Source organism: Lissotriton vulgaris, chromosome 7 (assembly GCF_964263255.1).
Source record: "Lissotriton vulgaris chromosome 7, aLisVul1.2, whole genome shotgun sequence".
NCBI classification, from domain to species: domain Eukaryota; kingdom Metazoa; phylum Chordata; class Amphibia; order Caudata; family Salamandridae; genus Lissotriton; species Lissotriton vulgaris.
The window spans coordinates 223,080,173-223,094,175 of NC_141695.1; the positions used below are offsets into that span (position 1 = coordinate 223,080,173).

The window sequence follows — 14,003 nt, forward strand, 5'->3', positions numbered from 1 at the left end:
TCAGTGGGGCACCTGGACTCGGGCTGTGGGAGTCAGGTGCAGATTGGTGCAAGTGTCACAGATCCGTCTAGATCCGGGAGCTTGGAGTTGGTTAGTGTGGATCAAATGGGAATCATTTTAAGTTAACACAGCGACCTTAGCTCACTTATCTCTAGATGAATGTAGGGGGCGAGGTTAAGGCACAAGGCAGTGAGAGACCGATACAATGCTATGGGAAAAATACAGGTGAATAACTTACAGGTAAGTAAGTGGGTCTCAAGTTCAGTCTCTGGGGGTTTGGGTCAACACTGGGCCAGGGACTGACCAAAGTAGGCACTGCACCACCAGCGGCACAGAGGTGGCCGCATGCAGAGGTCACTGGGCCCAATGTTATCCGATGGAAGCTGGGGGCCCCTCGAAAATGCAGTGGTTACAGGTAAGTACCTGTGGTTCAGGGATCTTGGGGTTAGGATCAGCCCTGGAGAGGCCTCCATAGAGCGCTGAGAATGTACAATCAGCGGGACAGGGGTGCAGAAGGCAAATGAGGGTTTGTGGGCCCTGTTGAAAAAAATAGCAATCCTCGTTTGGGAAAAACGTCTGCAACTCGGTTCCGGAGGTAGGCTTAAAGAATGTCATGACTAGAGAGGTAAGTTGGATAGTGGGGGGATGCGGGGACATAATTGGTTGGGCATATAAGTGCTGTGGGGCTGCGGGTAATAGGGGTCTTTTGGCGTCTGGCTTTCTTCCCAGCTCCGGTCGCGGTATCTTCAGGTTGAGGCTGAAGGCATTGAGAGGGAGGTCAGGAGCGGTCATCCAATGCTGGATCCCAGGTCAGGACCGCCGGGTACACTTCACTGGGTCAGTGGGCCACCTGGACTCAGGCTGTGGGCGTTGGGTGCATAGTAGTGCAAGTGTCGGGGATCCGCCTGGATCCAGAGGCTTGGGGTTGGTTTCTTTGCTGGACAAATCTGGTGTCCATGGGAGACAAGAGTCTTTGTCGAAGACAGCACAGGCCTTATGGGGTTCTTAAGGTTGCTGGTTACAGGCCACTCCGGTTTCCTAAGAGCTTGCCCGTGAGCAACCCCCAACCAAGGTGACCCCAGCACAGTTGGCTAACATTGGCATCCTGCACGTGCACCCGGCCGCCCTAGTGCCGCTGGTGGTGCGAGTTGCCTACCTGGACCTTGGGGAACCTTGGTCCTAACCCCAAAAACTCTCACTGGTAAGATGTTTACTTACCTGTGAAACGGATAACCATTTTTCTCCCATAGGAACCCATGTTAAGAGATTTTTGGCCTAAAAATGTGTTGAACTGTTGTATGAGAAAAAGATAATGAAATTGCAAATTGCAAAGCATAAAAAGTCATACTTACCTTGTATTGAGAGATCCTAAGGTGTGGTATTTATGCATATCACCCCAGTTCTCCAAGTAATCCAAAATGTAATCCGATAATAATGAAAAGTAATTACTGTGTAATTTTAACTGTTTTCAAAGTATATACAAAACTGTAACACATGCAATTTCAAGCACAACTGCATTTCTTCGATCTGTCCTGCATTTGAAAGTATATTTTACTTGCCTGTGCCAAGTCCTGCTTGGTTCTAAAATAAAACTCAAGTATACCTTTTTTTATACTTGCCTAATTGGTCTGGATTGTGTCTCTGAGTGTGTGCCATTAGCCTTGATTGAGTGAATACAATAAATGCTTAACACACCCTCTGGATAAGCCTAACTGCTCACCCACACTACCACAAAGAGAGCTGTTAGTACTTACCTAGTTTAGCCTCTGCTATACCTCTGGGAACTCCCTGGATTCTGTGCACACTATAATTTACTTTTTAATATATACAGAGTCTGCCTCCTACACCTGGTTAGCAGGGTCCCAGCACACACTCAGTCAAGTTGGCTTCAGATATCCAGCAAAAAGGTAGGGGTTAACCATGCAAAAAGGGGCACTTTCCAACCATGATCATATTCCTTCAGTCCCTGGATTAGACTTTCTGCGGTGGGTACAATGCCCTTAAGGTTCCCCTGTGAACAAATTGGTATTGGTTGGAAAGCTGGGATGACAAACACTGAGGGACTTTGCTGGTAAATCCCCTCTGAGATTCGAAAGAATTCTGTAGTATCTAATTTCAAAATAATCATAACAAAGTTCTTTCTAATACAACCTTCACCAGCCATGTATGTATTATACACCACCTTATCACACTTTCGTTTTTTCAACACTTTTTCACTGGTATCAACATTACTATTCGAGGACACTTTATAAAGTGCATCAACATTGCATTTATTGGTATTGCCATGGTCAGTCCTGCTTATATCATGGTGTATTATGACATTGTATTCAGGGATATTAACACCTTGCGTGCTGCCCCGATTTCCCTCCGGTGCCGGACATTCCATAAGTGGGTGTGGTCGTGACGGAACCATTCCATCATCAGTACAGCTCAACCGTGAGTGATGACGGAATGGTTCCGTCACAAGCATCGAAGGGGTTAAAACACCCATTCACAGTACGCAAATACACATACATTCACACATAGACACATGCACACACAAATTAAACATTTATTTTTACAACTTTCCTGCGGCAGTGGTGATTTCGGTGGCGAGAGGGAAGCCTTGTTATGGATTAGCCAATAAAAGGAGGCAGCAGTCCCTTACTCATCACAGAGTTAGCTGGGATCAGTGAAACTGCTGACCCCACCCCATTCTGTGGCGAGCACCACTGATGGACAGTCAGCTTTGGGCACTTCAGGGCTTAAAACGAAAGCGCCCAGTCCAAGTTGCATCATGACAGGCAGGACCTTTAGGAGCTTTGCCAGGCTGAGGAGGTCACCTCCAGAGGGCTGTAGAATTTTTAAACTCAGCAAAGTTCATCTTAGATAGCCAATTTGATTGCACATTAGGGGTATATTCACAAGAACATGTACCAAATATCACCAAAAAAGGCTAACCAACTTTACACATCGCAGCCCATCGCGGACAAATAACCCTGTGTTAACGTGGAATTCACAACACCGCTGTACCATGCAATAGTTCGCCGAAAACACGGCCAATGTACGCCATACAACCACTGCGACGGAGATAAAAACACAAACCGCAACGCGAAAAAACGTGTGATGAGCCCATTCGCGATTAGGAAATCAGCCCTAAGCAGTGCCAGGCTTGCAATACACACATGGCAAGTGGGAAAATCACTGTAACAGTAGAAAGAACACACAAACACAAACTGACCAACATCCAAGCACCATCAAGGCAGCCGGAGCAGGCGTAGAGGACGAGCTCAACCCCACAAGCACCCTGGACGGACATCCCTGGACCTCGGGGACAGGGAAGGGCATGGACAAGAAGAAGAGGAAGACAAAGTTCAGTCCGCAGGAAAATAGTATCCTGATCACGAAGGTGATGGAACACCTTCAACAACTGTTCGTCACCTCCAACGTATCATTGGGGTCCAAAAATGGGATATGGTGGGACATCGTGGACAAGGTGAATGCCGTTGTAGAGCACAAGAGGTCAATGGATAAGGCCAAGAGGCGATGGATTGACATCAAGCGAAAGACCAAGTAGAAACTCGCAGCCAATCAGAAGGCAGTAATGCAGATTGGAGGTGGGAGCCCAGCGCCACAGCTCGTGCTGGATGGCATGGAGGAGCTAGAGTCGACAGTCATCAGTGTGGAGACTGACCAATCTGCTAGTGAAATGTGGCTACAGGTTCATGAACTATCCGTTTGCCTTTTGCATATATAGTGGTCCATTCTTAAGTGAAACTTGTCTTCAGATACACAAACTCTCCTGAACTATCTACAGAACTAGTGATCTATCCTCTAGTGAAAGATGTCTATAGATGCATTAACTCTACTAACAAGTCTACAGAGCTAGTGACTCATTTTCTAGTGAAAGGTGTCTTCAGAAACACAAACTCTCCTGACCAATCTATAGATGTAGTAACTCCCCCTCTGGTGAAACATGCCTTCAGATAACACCAATTTTCCTGACGCATCTACAGGCTTAGTGACCCATCCCTGGGCAGCCTGGCAGACACTCTTCATGCTCACGTTAGCTAGCCAGGCGCTGTACTTGTGCTAAGCGTGCAGGCTGCCTGAGCTCAACTTTGCCAGACTGAAAATGTCTGAGCCCTGAAGGCCTCAGCCCAGCAAAGTGATTGGTGGTCCTCACCCTCATGATGAGGGGAAGGGTCCCTTATAGCATCAGATATGGAGGCTTCAAATTTAAGCTCCGCTGTGCCTAGGGCCCAGTAACCATCAGTGAGGCTAGTAACAGAGTGAGGTAGGATTAACAGTCTCACTGATCCATCCCACTTTGTGACGAGTAAGAGACTGCTGTCTCATCTCATTGGCTGACCCATTACACGGTCAGCCAATGAGGGGAGGCAGCAGTCCCAATCCTCAGGAGCTCTCCTGCCCTATCAATAGATGTAGTGACCCATCCCCTAGTGAAACATGACTTTTGATACAAAAACTCTCCTGACCCATCTATAGATGTAGCGACCTGTTCCTTAGTGAAACATGCATTCAGATACTCCAATTCCCCTGACCCATCTACAGATGTAGTGAGTCATCTCTCTAGTCAGACTTTTCTGTAGATACACAAACTTTCCTGACCCGTCTCAAGATTTAATGACCCGTCCCTCGTGATATGTATCTTCAGTACACCAACTCGCCTGACCCATCCACAGATTCAGTAGAACATCCTCCATGAAACTTGGCCTCAGGTACACCAGCTATCCTGACCTGTCTACAGGTGTAGTGACCAATGCCCTAGTAAAGTGTGTCATCGGATACACCAACTCTTATATGTAGTGACCCGTACCATAATGTAACGTGCCTTCTGGTACATCAAGTCTTAGAGCCACCTATAGATGTAGTGATTCATCCCCAAGCGAAAAGTGCCTGCAGATCCACCACTTCTTCAGTGAGTAAGCAGATCGCTGATGTACTGACCCATGCATGAGAGGCTAATCGAAAATTGTGTGATTTCTTCAATTTAGTTCCGTGGCCATCCTCATGTACATCCATCCCCAGACATGGCTCCCTTTACACATACAGAGTGTTTGGATGATGCCACCTCTCTGTTGTAGTACGGGCACTGTTAGGAATAGGGTCTCTAGTTGGCAGTGGTTTGCACCCTGTCCAAGTAGGGGCCCTCACTTTTGTCAGTGTAAGTAAGTTACACTCTCTTAATAACCTGTGCTCACCCCCTTGGTAGCTTGGAGAGAGCGGTCAGGTTTATCTCAGAGGCAATGTGTAAAGTATTTGTACAAATACAGTAACACAGAGAAAATAACACACCAGTTTAGAAAAATAGTCAATATTTATCTGATTAACACAAGACCAAAAGGAACAAAAATCCAACATCCACAAATTAAGATATACTTTTTTAAAGATTAAATCAAGTATAGGTCTTAAACGTCAAATGGCTTCAGCCAGGCTATTTGGTCGCAGCTGACGTCGACGACTCCACAAAAACAGTCCAAGCTTGATGGAGTGAGGGCCGGGTACTGAGTTGGGAAGACTTCAGTACAATACCTTGGAGACGTCGCTGAGAACAAAAGATCATGCAAAACACAGGGAAAGGGAGGCGTAGTGGAGGCAGATGTTGCATCCATTGCATACTGCTCTGCAGGTCGGTGGCACGGCAATGCTCAAGGACAATGTAGATTTTTAACAACAAGGGGCCCCAAATCAGTCAGCAGGGACCTCGGGGAACATACTTTTTTCAAACAACATTGGTCCCATGCATGCAGAGGAATTGAAAGCAAATAAAAATATAGACAGAGTCAATCTATATTAAGAGAGACATGCCCAGCCGGACAGTGGTCTTTCAGAGTTTTTACTCAATTTTCATGTAGTTAATATCACACAGAGTACCTTCCACAGGTCAGCCAGTGTGGAACACAAGCCTGTGCCCAGCACTTACAGAGCGGGTACAAAGGGTGGATATAGAAAGCAAAGAAGGGCTTTATAAGGCAAAACACGTTTCTCTGTCATAAATGCAATTGTACAGAGTATTACAACTAAGCACCTCAGAACACATAGTAATCACGTTTTTGTTTTTGATGCTTAAAAGGTCGACGGCGTATCGGACCCCTAGTAAATCACGGGGTCCATCATCAGGACATTTGCAGTGAAAGCCTTAACAAGGATTTAGCCTCTAAATGCCAATATACCTCAATGGTTGGCAGTTGGAGATAACGCCCGCCCACAATCGGGCGGCGGTAGCCGCGATACTCGATGGTATCCGTCGGCAGCCAGGGGAACCGGGTCAGTCGGTTGAGGATCTTGCTACCGGGCGTGCTCCTGGAGCACGCCAGGTAGCAAGAGCGGGCGTTATCTCTAACTGCCAACCATTGAGGTATATTGGCATTTAGAGGCTAAATCCTTGTTTTTGTTTTTGGTGCTTCCAGTGGACAATTGCACTTAGAAAATGTTCCAAGGCAAACCCCATGTTAACCTATAGGAGAGATAGGCCTTGCTGTAGTGAAAAACAAAATTAGCATTATTTCACTACCAGGACATGTAAAACATGAAAGTACATGTCCTACCTTTTAAATATACTGCACCCTGTCTCTGGGGTTCCCCAGGGCCTACCTTAGGAGTGCCTTACATGTAATAAAAGGGAAGGTGTTGGTCTGGCAAGTGGGTGCACTTGCCAGGTAGAAATGGCAGTTTAAAACTGCAAACACGGCCACTGCAGTAGTATTCCTGAGGCGTGTTTGCAGGGTTACTCGTGCAGGTGGCACTATCAGTGCTGCAGGCCTACTAGCAGCATTTGATTTACAGGCCTGGACACACATGGTCCATTGTACTAGAGACTTATTAGTAAATCAAATATGCCAATCATGGAGAAACCAATCATTACCATGTTTTATAGGAGAGAGCATATACACGTTAGCACTGGTTAGCAGTGGTAAAGTGCCCGGAGTCCTAATGCCGACAAAAAGAAGGTCAGAGAAATACACGAGGAAGGCAACATGTTTGGGGGAAGTGGGGCAGGTCCAACAGGCACCAATTCAGAGGGGTGAACCTGACGCTCTTGGCAATGTTACTAGCCTATATGCCGGCCTCTGGCAAGCATGCATGAACCATTCTCTCCTGCATGCTGGCTGACTCGATGCACGAGGGGGAAGGAGCATATAGTCAGGGCGTGTTAACCAGGCTTCTCCTGGTCATTATTAAGAATCAGGTAATTAGCTGGTGTTGTGCAACAAACTGGCGCCTCTTTCCCTTCCTTCTTCCCTTTCAGTTACGCAGATGAGGTCACAGGCTCGAGCTCGGGTGTATAAAGCAGGAGGGCCCTTCTGACGGGCTGGGGCTGAGAGCTGCACTCCTGCTGAGGGCTGCTTCAGAAGGTGCAGGTGAGTCTGCTGGTGCCACGCATGAACCACAACAGGGACCAGCCACAGCTGGCTGTGAAGTATGGGACATACCAATGGGGAACCTCCTGCTCAGGGTGAAGGATATGGGGGTCACCAAGTTTCTGGAAAAATCATAATTTGCCTTTTTCTCTTCTTCCACTCTTTCATTTTCTGCCTCGGTTTTCCCTCCCTCCATGTTTATCATCTGCCTGTTTCCCATCTGTCCAGCCTCATACTGACTCCCTTTAACATGCAATTCTCTCCTGCAAACTCACTTGCTCTTCCCTGTCTCCATCCTCAGCCCAGACTCCTGCATCGCCAGTCACCACCCCTCAATGTCTCTGTATGCCTGGTCTCCTCTACCTCTGTCTCTTTCTCCGTATTTCGGATTGTCTCATTTTCACACCCTTTCTTTTCCAGCTACCTCGCACCTCCTCTTTCCTGTTTCTCCTCCCGTCTACTTTCATCATCGTTTTACCTCTTGTCTTCCTCTTTTCCACTGTTGTTCGTTCCTAGCCGTCTTTGCTCTATTCTTTCTGTGAAGCCCCTTGACCCTTCTGTTCCTCGTCGCTTTTCTCTCTGCCACCCACTCCCTCTATCTACGACCTCCTGCTAACTTCTTTATCATCTCGGTCTCCAAATTAACACCCTCTGTCTCTGTGTTTCCTCCTCTTCTCCTCTGCATTCCTTATATCTCGCATTCTGCCTCTCCGTTTATTTATGTGACTGCCCCACTTCTTTTTTTCTCTCTGATGCATCCATTCGAGCTGCATCTCTAGCTGCCTCGTTTTCCCTCTGTGCTGTATTTCCATGAACGCTCATTCCCACTCTCTCCACCGACTTCCTTTTTTCTTTCTTTCTCTCGACTTCTCTGTTTACCTTTCACCTATTTCTCCATCTCTGACACTGTATCTTGGTGCTTGAATCCAACTACATTGTTCTTTCTCTCCATTAGTTCTCTCACTGAAGAGCCTCTCTTATTCGAATAATATGTCAGGCCCCAAAATGGCAAATATATTTTCTCACAGTTGTTCTATTAAATGTTATTTTCTTCTGTCAAGCTAAGGGATTTTAGTGGGACTTGATGGCACACACACTAACAAATACACAACGCTGACCTGCATTTGTGGTGTTAAGATTATCAAAGTACTCAGTACTAAACATCAAGCAAGCCAGAATTTCAAGTGGAAATGTTAGGATTAATTTGTAAAAAAAAATATAAGTAACAGGGCCCTCCTCACTCGTTGCCCTTGCTAGCTCTGCCAATGAGAGGATTTACACCAATACTCACCATCTCACTCCTATAAGTTTGGTCATTCATACAACTCCAGGCCCCGAAGCTATTATACTGGCTTATGAGGCAGGCATTCGTAGTTTTTAATACGTATTGATTTATGGAACAGCTGTTCTGCCCTTCTCTAAATTACTCAAACAGCACCACCATGTGTTAAACTGTCATACTGCCGGTGCTAACAATAACGTGCTGGTGCCAGCCCCGGAAACGACCGACACAAATTAAGCAGGCTCCATCTCTGTCTGCCTTGCTATGTGTGTTTGACCTCTCTCTTCTTCCTTCAACGTCTACCAACGTCCTTTCTCACTAGCCTTCCCTCCTCCCTTGTCTATTTCTGTGTGCTAGCCACAGCATCACCTCTGTTTCCAGGGCTAATCTCTCTTTACTGAATTCTGTTCTGTACACTAGAAGGTTCCCATCGCCCAACCTATGGTTTGAGTTCTCTTTTTCCCCAGGGCTCAGTAAATATCTCTTCACGGTCTCACCAAAGCTCTGTCTTTGTATTTTTTTATCATAATTTGCATAAAATTATGTCACAGAAGAAAATGAAATCAGTAGATGCTTATTAACAGAGTATTAATGGGCAGTTCACAACGACTGATCCTTTCCATTTTCAGGTATGCAATTAAACAGTTCGCCCTTAAGAGAAAGTAAATATCTAATTGTATCTTAAAACATTAAGAATTATAATAACTGCACCCAATGCACCTTATCCCTAATCAACAATACTAACAAGTTCGTACAGAAAAAATACTCTTTATTGTCGCCCCAGGTATCGGTCTTTAGTCCTCTATTTCTCTAATGAGCAGTGTCTGCCTTCATGAGACTCACGCTATGATTTTTGTTCTGGTTCCCTAAGACTCAGTCCGCAGTTCCTGTTCACCAACTCCCTAAGACTTTGTGGTTCCTGTTCACCGTCTCCTTAATACTCAGTCTATAGCCCCTTTTCACTGTCTCGCTAAGACTCATTCTATTTCTCCTGTTAACTGTTTCTATAAGATTCAGTCTATAGTTCCTGTTGACTGTCTCCCTAAGACTCAGTTTATGGTTAATGTTCACTGTCTCTCTAATACTCAGTCTGTGGTTCCTGTTTACTGAATAAGGTGTAGTTTGTAAATCTTTAGGTGCAGTCTGTAATTCCTGTTGACTGGGTCACCAGGTCTCAAGTTCTGATTCTTGTTCTATGTCTCCCCAACGGTTAGTCTCTTTCTCCTGATGCTCATGCTACAATTCTTATTCCATTTCCAACCTAAACTCACTCTAATGACTGTTGCCATCTTCCCTGGACTCAGTTCCTGTTCATTGACTACTGAATGTTCATTCTCTGAATCGCCATCACTGTCACAACAATGTGCAGTCTATGATTCCTGCTCTCTGCTTCACTAAGGCTTGTACTCTTAGGGGCATATTATCAACATCTAGCGATATTTATCGCTAAGTAGGCTTAGCGGCATTCTTTTTATCGCTGCGCACCGCCGGATATTATTGCTGAGATAACGTGCTATTAGCAACGTTTATCTCAAAATCGATAATATTTCCGGTGATAGCGGCGAAATCCGTGAATATCCCTGAGAATACAGCGATATTCACGCATTATCGCTAACAGGGTCTTAGCCATTATATCCATCTCCCATTGGATATAATGGCTAAGAACTGTTGTTTAATTATTTTGTCCACCATAAGCGTGGAAGGGTATACTCAGACGTGAGTCCCTTGCTCATTGCACCATCAGGATTCAAGCAAGCCGGGCCGAAGACGGCTGAAATGCCAGAGACCGGTCCCCGGAAGCTTGTTTCCTTCCCAGTGAAAGAATTGGCTTTTTAGTTTGGTTTGCCCTGTTCCCATGATGCACTGGGCCAGAGACAGACTAATTTGCATATAGCCAGGTTCTGAGCTGGGATGGTGCAGTGAGCTAAAAAAAAGGTGTTGGATTAAGCCCTGATCTCTTGACTGGGTGAGAGTATTCTGCTTAATTCAGAAACTCTGTCCATCACCACCCCCTGTTGTTTAATTATTTTGTCCACCATAAGCGTGGAAGGGTATACTCAGACGTGAGTCCCTTGCTCATTGCACCATCAGGATTCAAGCAAGCCGGGCCGAAGACGGCTGAAATGCCAGAAACCAGTCCCCGGAAGCTTGTTTCCTTCCCAGTGAAAGAATTGGCTTGGTAGTTTGGTTTGCCCTGTTCCCATGATGCACTGGGCCAGGGACAGACTAATTTGCATATAGCCAGGTTCTGAGCTGGGATGGTGCAGTGAGCTAAAAAAAAGGTGTTGGATTAAGCCCTGATCTCTTGATTGGGTGAGAGTATTCTGCTTAATTCAGAAACTCTGTCCATCACCACCCCCTGTTGTTTAATTAAGAACTGGTCTGAGCAGGAGTTAGTTTTTGGAGATATTTGCGCTTAGCGCAAATATTTCCATCGCTACACCTGTGTTGCTAATAGGCGATAGCAATGTTAGCGACTGCTTTCAGTCACTAACAGGTTGGGTACGCCCACTTTGCATGTCATTAGCGATAATTATCGCTGACATGCAAATAGGGCCCCAAACCGCTTGCTATCACCTACAAGCTGTCGCTAACTGTATTTCTTAGTGTATAGTATTATCGCCGCTTAGCGGCCAAAAATGGCTGCTAAAGCCGCGAAAATTACCTACCGCCCCCCTTGATAATATGCCCCTTAGTTCGGTAGCTATTTTCCCTAGTCTTAGTTGTATTTTACTGTCAACTTAACCCATTTGTTGTGGGGATTATTCACCTGCTGTGCTGGAGGGGAGGGGGGCGTGCACATGGCCCGCATGCTCATGACGAGCTCAGCTCGTCATGAGGCACGGCGCTCCTGTGCTCATGTCGAGCTGAGCTCGTCACAGGTGCATTGGCTCCCGTGGAACGTTCAGCACAGGAGGGGGTTTATCCTCGCACCTGAGTGTTCCACGGGCCATGACGAGTTGAGCTCGCAATGAGCACCGGAGCGCCGTGGCTCATGATGAGCTCAGCTCATCATGAGCATGGGAGGGGTTAAGGCTCATTCTCTGATCCCTGATTATGGTTACCCTGATGCTCATTCTACGGTTCCTGCTCTCTGCTTCACCAAGGCTTGTACTCGATTCTGTTGCTACCTTCCCTAGTCTTAGGGGCTCTTTTACAAGACCCTTGCGCCGCTAGTGCATCACTTTTAATATGGGAAAAAGTGACAAACTGGGAGCGCAAGGGGCTTGTAAATAACGTAACTTTTGCCCATATTAAAAGTGACAAACCGGCAGCGCAAGGGGCTTGTAAATAACGTAACTTTTGTCCATATTAAAAGCGACAAACCAGCAGCGCAAGGGGCTTGTAAATAATGTAACTTTTGTCCATATTAAAAGCGACAAACCAGCAGCGCAAGGGGCTTGTAAATAACGTAACTTTTGTCCATATTAAAAGCGACAAACCAGCAGCGCAAGGGGCTTGTAAATAACGTAACTTTTGTCCATATTAAAAGCGACAAACCAGCAGCGGAAGGGACTTGTATATAACGTAATTTTTACCCGTTAAAAGTGACGCACTTGGGGTGCAAGGGATTTGAAAATAAGCCCTTTAGGTTCTGTTTACTATCTACTGAAGAACTATTCTCTGATTCCCAGTCACTCTCACCCCAAGGCGGAGTCCCTGATTCTGTTTTCTGGCTCGCTGAGGCTTAGTCTTTGTCTCCCTATTCCTGTTCTCTCTCTCACCGAGGAACAGTCTCTAATTTCTATTCTCTGTCTCCCCAAGTCCCCAGGAGTACATTTTCAGTTTTTTTTATTCACGTTTGTGATTTGAGCCCTGTGTTTACTATCAAATACAGAAGTACCAGTGAACATTTCTATCTTTGCTAGCAGACATTACCCCCTTGAGTGGTACTGACACTAGTGCCCAGGGGGAGAATCAAAAGCTGATATTTCAACTGCACCATTGGTTCTGTCTCCCTTACAATACTATCCTACTTCCAGCAGTTACCCTTAATCCAAGTACTCCCAATCTGTGAGAAAAAATAAGAGTGACGAGAATTTATTTGGCAAAGTGAGTGCCCAGGAGTGTACACTTTAGCTTTATGAGAGGATTAACAATCATGTGCCTTATTCCTGACAAAGCATCAAATCTGCAATTCGCCAATTCCAGTTGGAATCAGCATAGAAAGCTGCATCTGGTTACATCTGGAATCATATTCTCCTTTTGTTTCCATTCCCTCTTCAAAGAATTTTACTTGGATGAGAATCCCCTACAGGGGGCATTGAACTCTCTTGTGGAAATTGACTTTTTTTCCTCTGCTGGAAAAATATTGTTTTCCCTTGGAGAAATCCCTGCACCAAATGTAGGGGCGAGCCGTTCTCATTCCCACCCTGGGAGGAAAGTTCCAATACTCGAGCAAATATCTGACCCTTTCCAGGGTGGGAAGTTGCAAATAGAGGGACACAAAGGTTGCACCTACTTGTTGGGAAAAACTGCCAGAAGTAAGGGGGACCTCTTTCTTTAGCTACTCAACTGCTTAACACTCAGAATATCACGCAGAAACAACAGGTGTCTCCCATAAGGGTCACCGACTAAATAATGAGATTGACTTCTACACTGCTAAATTTTATGCTATCTTAGAAATTCTTTTTGTAGGAGAATTCAATGTGGTCTTATGTAAATTATTCAATTTGCTGCTCTTTGGTGTTATAGATACAAATGGGGTTGGACAAACACTTTCAATGTGGCCCATATGGTGAGGTTCTGACCATCACCAAAGCACAATTTTGTTTTGGACCTGCTGTAAGCCTGCCCCCTTATCCATTTGTGCCCACGTTTATGGGCAGTGGACCAAGAATCTGGATGGATTTCATTGAGCTGTCTAATGCTATTGCACTATGGATTTTTAAATATAATATCAAGCTTAATCGCGACAATGATTACAATCTTTTAACATCAGAAATAGAGTTTAACCCTGGGCCCATGTTTCAATTGCAAAAGTTTTCAGCCATTGATTACTCTAAAAGCAAAGAAATAATGATTAAATGGCATAAAATCAATCTGTCATGATTATTCGAAGATCTGTTAGGTGCAAATGCAGAGGCTTGCTGTATTTCTCCAATATCTTTACTAGACTAGAATGTAAAAATCCTAGGTAGCGCTCTATTGGCAAGACTAGAGGCATTAGCCAAGCAAAATGCAATTCATTCCAAAATTCAATATGGTTTATACCCAGGCCTTGGAACAGTGGAGGAATGCTTATGTATTAATCTAGTAATTGGAAAAAATAGAAGTGGGGCAACACATATGGCATTTATGGATTTGACTAGTACCTCCAATACATTTAATCATTTAAAACTCTGGTCAGTTATGAC

At 45.3% G+C, this 14,003-nt stretch overlaps 1 protein-coding gene across 1 annotated transcript in view; it reads left to right on the top strand.

Annotated features, from left to right (window-relative positions):
• The first annotated feature begins 7,323 nt into the window (after window positions 1-7,323).
• LOC147701256 (IgGFc-binding protein-like) overlaps window positions 7,324-14,003 on the top strand; it is a 70,315-nt gene continuing 63,635 nt past the window's right edge. Inside the window, exon 1 of the mRNA XM_086929325.1 lies at window positions 7,324-7,364. The gene's annotated coding sequence lies outside the window, so the exon portion shown is untranslated. The remainder of the gene's footprint in view (window positions 7,365-14,003) is intronic.